Below are 6,000 nucleotides of genomic sequence, written 5' to 3'. Positions count from 1 at the left end.
CCCTTGACAGTACTCACTAAACTATAAAATACATTGTTGTGACATTAACCAAGCAAGGGAAATGTCTGCATGACAAGAACATTAAGCCTCTGAAGAAAAATTGAAGATCTCAGAAGATGGAAAGATATCACATGCTCAGGTATTGGCAAGATTAATACTGCAAAAATGGCCAATTCGCCAAAGGAAATCTACAGATTCAATGAACTCTCCACCAGATTTCCAACTCAATTATTCAAAGACTTAGAGCAATTTGCAAATTCATTTGGAATAACAAAAAAAAAAACAGAATAGCATACAAAATACTCAACAATACAAGAACTTCTGGGGAAATCATCATTCCCAAGCACTACTACAGAGCAATGAGGATAAAAACTCTATGGTATTGGTACAGATACAGGCAGATCAGTGGAACAGCATTGAAGACCCAGAAATGAACCCACACTCATGTGTTCAACTGATGTTTGACAAAGGAACTAAAACCATCAGGTGGCAAAAAGGTAACATTTCAACCAATGGTGCTGGTTCAACTGAAGGTTAACATGTAGAAGAATGCAAATTGACCCATTCTTATCACCCTGGACAAAGCTTAAATTCAAGTGGATGAAAGAACTCCACATAAAACCAGATACTCAAACTAATAGAAGAAAACTTGAGGATGAGCCTCAAATACATGGGAAAAGGTGAAAATTTACTGAATAAAACACCAATGGCTTCTCTCCAGGTGTATGTGTTGCTGCAAAATTATAAAAAATGGAATGCTGTCTTTTACCCCCACTTGGTCAGCACCACAGTGACCCTAGTTATCTGGTAGATATCTTAATCTCAATCAGCAAAGCCTCTCACCCTCTTTGCTCTAGCCCCTATAACATTGCCTATGGCCTCACTCTGAGCCTGGCAACAATCTGTCTACCAATGCAGTCCCCAAGGCAGGCTGTCACCATGCCAGAAATAAACATCTCAATTCCATGGTGGCTTAGTATCCCAGCTGACACATACTCTATTAAACTTAATTCCCCCAAGAAACAACACACAATAACCTCTGATCCAATTGATAATATCCTCTTCCCTCAAACTTCTCTGCCTTTCATCCTTCCCTCTCATCCAATGACAGGCCTCGTCCTATCTTGTACCTGCCTTCACGTGCTTAATGACATCACTCACTCCTCCATGCCCTTTAAGATGACTGTGCTCTGTGCTGTCTTTCCCTGGCAGGTGAGCATCTATGACCGTGAAGGCTGAGCTATTCAGTTTCAGCGGGTACAAGACCTACCTGGGACATGGGCAGCACTATGCCAAGACATTGGAAGGTTTTCCAGTTTTCTTACTGGCAAAAATGAGTCTGCATTACTTTCCAAAAGGAATCCTAGGCAGATGAACTAGACTGTCCGCTACAGAAACACACACACACACACACGCGCGCGCGCGCACACACACACACACACACACACACACACACACACACACACGAAACACAGGCTGAAGAAAATCAAAAGAAAAGAACCCTCAGTACAGTCATGTTCCAGGGAGTCATCCCTGTGTGTCTCGTGCTGATATGATGCTAAGAAGAATTAGAAAACGGGAGTCAGGAAAGCTCATTGAGAGCAGGCTATAAGGACTGACAAAAAAAGCAAAAAAGGTTAAGCGGGTAACAAAGATAGCAATGGTGGCTGCCAAGGCCCCCACAACGGCAGTCAATAAACAAAAGGTTGTGAATTCTGTGAAGGTCTCTGCTCTGAGAGTGGGTAGGAAAAGCTTATTTGGTAAATCAGAGTTTAAAATAAAATCTGTCTTTAACTCTAAACAGAACAAAACAAACAAAAAAAGATAAATGTGGATTGGAAAACTTTTATCGCAATTTTTAAATTGTAGGGTTTCTCTCCAGTATGTATTTTTTTATGTATTTGGAGACTATTATGTTGGGAAAAGGCTTTGTCACATTGTTACATTTGGAGGGTACTTCTCCTGTGTATGTTCTTTAATGTATTTGGAGATTACTGTGTTGTGAAAGGCGTTATCACATTGCTTACTTTTGTAGGGTTTCTTTTGGTATGAACTCTATGTGTCTAGAGACTATTTTGTTGTGAAAAGGGTTTAACACATTCACTACATTTGACGGGTTTTGCTCCTGTATGAATTCTTCTATGGACCTGGAGTCTACTGGGTTGTGAAAAAGCGTTATCACATTCATTACATATGTAGGGTTTATCTCCAGTATGAACTCTATTAGGAATCTGTAGTCTACTGGGCCGTGAAAAGGCTTTATCACATTCCTTACATTTGTAGGGTTTCCCTCCAGTATGAATCCTTTCATGTATCAGGAGTCTATTGTGTTGCGAAAAGGCTTCACCACAATCACTACATTTGTAGAGTTTGTCTTCAGTATGAATTCTTTTATGCCTCTGAATGTTACCGTGGTCTGAAAAGACTTTATCACATTCATTATATTTGTAGGGTTTCTCCCCAGTATGAACTCTTTTATGCCTGTAGAGGATACTGGGTGCTGAAAAGGCTTTATCACATTCATGACATTTGTAGGGTTTCTCTCCAGTGTGAACTCTTTTATGTATCCTGAGGCTAGTGTGGTATAAAAAGGTTTTATCACATTCATTACATTTGTAGGGTTTCTCTCCTGTATGAATTCTTTTATGCGTCCGTAGGCTATTGTGGTCTGAAAAGGCTTTATCACATTCATTACATTTGTAGGGTTTCTCTCCAGTGTGAACTCTTTTATGCGTCTGGAGGCTACTGTGTACTGAAAAGGCTTTATCACATTCATTACATTTGTAGGGTTTCTCTCCAGTGTGAACTCTTTTATGTATCTGGAGGCTACTGTGTTCTGAAAAGGCTTTATCACATTCATTACATTTGTAGGGTTTCTCTCCAGTGTGAACTCTTTTATGCTTCTGGAGGCTACTGTGTCGTGAAAAGGCTTTATCACATTCATTACATTTGTAGGGTTTCTCTCCAGTGTGAACGCTTTTATGCTTCTGGAGGCTACTGTGTACTGAAAAGGCTTTATCACATTCATTACATTTGTAGGGTTTCTCTCCAGTGTGAACTCTTTTATGCTTCTGGAGGCTACTGTGTCGTGAAAAGGCTTTATCACATTCATTACATTTGTAGGGTTTCTCTCCAGTGTGAACTGGTTTATGCTGCTGGAGGCTATGGTGTTCTGAAAAGGCTTTATCACATTCATTACATTTGTAGGGTTTCTCTCCAGTGTGAACTCTTTTATGCCTCTGGAGGCTACTGTGTCGTGAAAAGGCTTTATCACATTCATTACATTTGTAAGTTTTCTCTCCAGTGTGAACGCTTTTATGCCTCTGGAGGCTACTGTGTACTGAAAAGGCTTTATCACATTCATTACATTTGTAGGGTTTCTCTCCAGTGTGAACTCTTTTATGCGTCTGGAGGCTACTGGGTCGTGAAAACGCTTTATCACATTCATTACATTTGTAGGGTTTCTCTCCAGTGTGAACTCTTTGATGCTTCTGGAGTCTAAAAGGTTGTGAAAAGGCTTTATCACATTCATGACATTTGTAGGGTTTCTTTTCAGTATGAAGTCTTTCATGCTTTTTAAGTTTACTGTGATTTCCAAAAACTTTAGCACATTGACTATATTCATAAGGTTTCTGTCTAGCTTGTGTTCTTTTATGTATTTGGAGAACTGTGTAAGGTGCAAAGGCTTCAACACACTGAATAACTTCAGAGGGATTCTTTTCTGAATGAATCTCTTCATTCCTTTGAGGATGACTGTGAGCATGTAAAGCAAAGGGTTTTCCACAGTGAGTATATTCGGAGGGAATCTCTGCACTCTGACTTCTTTCATGCCTGAGAAGATAATATGCACATGTGAAAGGTTTACCACACTGATGAACACTTTCATCTGGATGATTTATTTAATGTTACTGTTTGTCTACATATAAAGAGGCATCCGGCCTTAATTTTTTTTTCACTTCGTTCACATTCAAGCTTTCCCTTGACTATGGGCTGTTTTGCATCTTCCAAGATCCCTGAGATGGCAGAGCATTTATTACATAGCTCAGATTTATATATCCTTTTTCTATAAAAGGTTTTTCCCAAATTTGAAGAAAAGCAAAAAAGCTCAGAGCTTTAATACACTAAGTGTATTCCAATATTTACTGTAGTGTTGTTCATACTATATTTGGGAAGTAATCCAGGAGAAACAGAAGCATTTCGGCATTCCTAGTACTCAAGAGAATTTATTACAAATTGAGGTTCCATATGTATTGCCAATGAAGTTGGAAAAATCATTAATTGTAAAACATTTATCATGTTGAAACAGTCTAGTATAACAGCCACCCACTATATATCTTCTCATTGTTATGGGAGAGAGAGTGTCAGAAAAAGATTGAGATACATAAACAGAAAGATAGGTAGAAAGATAAATAGATGGAAGGATGGATGGATATGATAGATAGAGATAGATAGATACATAGATGGATAGATAGACAGACAGAGAGAGAGGTACATTGTTTCCTTCAAAATCCCTTTTATATACATGGTTTGTGTTCATTATGATATATTACATATCTATGAAAGGAAGATGAACACATTGCATTCACATAATTTAACACTTTGTTCTTCATAGACAAGTGATATAGGGATGGAGGTTAATGCACAACATCCTTCTTACAACAAATAATCTGCTAATTTCACTAAATATAACAATATCACTATTAATATCTGAATAAGCTAATTAGAAGCTTTTCGACATGTATTTGTCAACTATTCAACATGTGGAGCTTTTACAAAATTAGCAGAAATGTATTGCCAGTTGTACAGTGTAGTTGTAATAGGGCTGTCTTTCAAATGGTGATGTACACTAAGGCATTGTTTCCAAGTCCACTTTCTTAAAAAATTGCATTGCAAAAACAAATCAGATAAAAGCACACGAAATACCATGGTTTTGTTAGAATGTATCGATCATCAATATATTTAAAGCAGTTCTTATTTACACTGTTGCTTTACTTTCAAACTTTCAGCACACATTAAAATTTCTTCAGAGGCATATTTGTATGAGCTTGCATATAAGAGGTACCTTCCCTGTCTTCTAGAACTTTGACAATGTTCCTCGATATTTTGGTCTTCCCAATTAAAGCCTGAAATAGAGTAAGAGAAAAACGATGAATGGAAATTATGGAAAATGTAAGTGACAATGTTCAGTAAATCTTAAAGTCTTGCATGCTTTACTCACCAAATTCTCTACCCATCTCAATTGAAATTACAGAAGTGCTTCAAAAGAAAGAAGGGTTTTCTCCAATTTTAAAACAGGAAAGGGTATTTATACTCTTACCTATAGCATTGAGGTTCCTGTAGGTCTCCAGCATGACATCTTTGTAGAGCTTCTTCTGGAAGGGATCCAGCAAAGTCCACTCTTCCTGAGTGAAGTTCACATGCACATCCTCATAAGTCACTGTCTTCTCGAGTATCCCATACATGGGTACAAAAGAAAGCATGATAGAGACAACATTGGGCATGTATTCTTCATAAACAATGTGTTCATTTAATTATGGGGACTATCAGACTTATTTCTTGACTCCAAAGTTCTACTGTAATTACCAATACATACTTGTAGGAAATGTATTAATGAGGTTCACCCCTGTCATTTAACAGCCTGTTCAATAGGATGTAGCCTTTCTAGTGAAATGACACCTACATATGTAAAGAGGACACAAGCTCTACAAGATCAATAGTGCTTACAACACATCGAAGAAACTGTATTAAGACTAACAATTACTGACTGTAAAAATCAGTTAAACGCTGGGTCTATTGTCCTATGCCTTTAACACTGCAGTAAGAGACCCGCAGACCCTGGCCCGCAGCAGCTCTCTGCTCCCAGACCCCGTGAGAGAGAGACGTCACTGCCTAGTCAGGTGGGCACTCCTGAGGCTGCAGAGCAGAAGAGACCACCAACACTGCCCACCCCTGCCCACATCCCTGGCCCAAGAGGAAACTGTATACAGCCTCTGGGTTCCT

At 38.6% G+C, this 6,000-nt stretch overlaps 1 pseudogene across 1 annotated transcript in view; it reads right to left on the bottom strand.

Annotated features, from left to right (window-relative positions):
* Nucleotides 1-1,711: 1,711 nt before the first annotated feature.
* LOC134478816 (zinc finger protein 431-like) overlaps nucleotides 1,712-6,000 on the bottom strand; it is a 37,191-nt pseudogene continuing 32,902 nt past the window's right edge. The window contains exons 2-4 of the transcript XR_015641389.1: nucleotides 5,318-5,441; nucleotides 5,063-5,123; nucleotides 1,712-3,831 (exon numbers count right to left, since the gene is read on the bottom strand). The product of XR_015641389.1 is annotated as a zinc finger protein 431-like (transcript). The remainder of the gene's footprint in view (nucleotides 3,832-5,062; nucleotides 5,124-5,317; nucleotides 5,442-6,000) is intronic.

The sequence above is a fragment of the Rattus norvegicus genome, chromosome 17 (assembly GCF_021556685.1).
Source record: "Rattus norvegicus strain SHRSP/BbbUtx chromosome 17, alternate assembly SHRSP_T2T, whole genome shotgun sequence".
Taxonomy (NCBI): domain Eukaryota; kingdom Metazoa; phylum Chordata; class Mammalia; order Rodentia; family Muridae; genus Rattus; species Rattus norvegicus.
The sequence above is the reverse complement of the archived record's forward strand: the minus strand, read 5'-3'. Positions and strand labels throughout refer to the sequence as shown.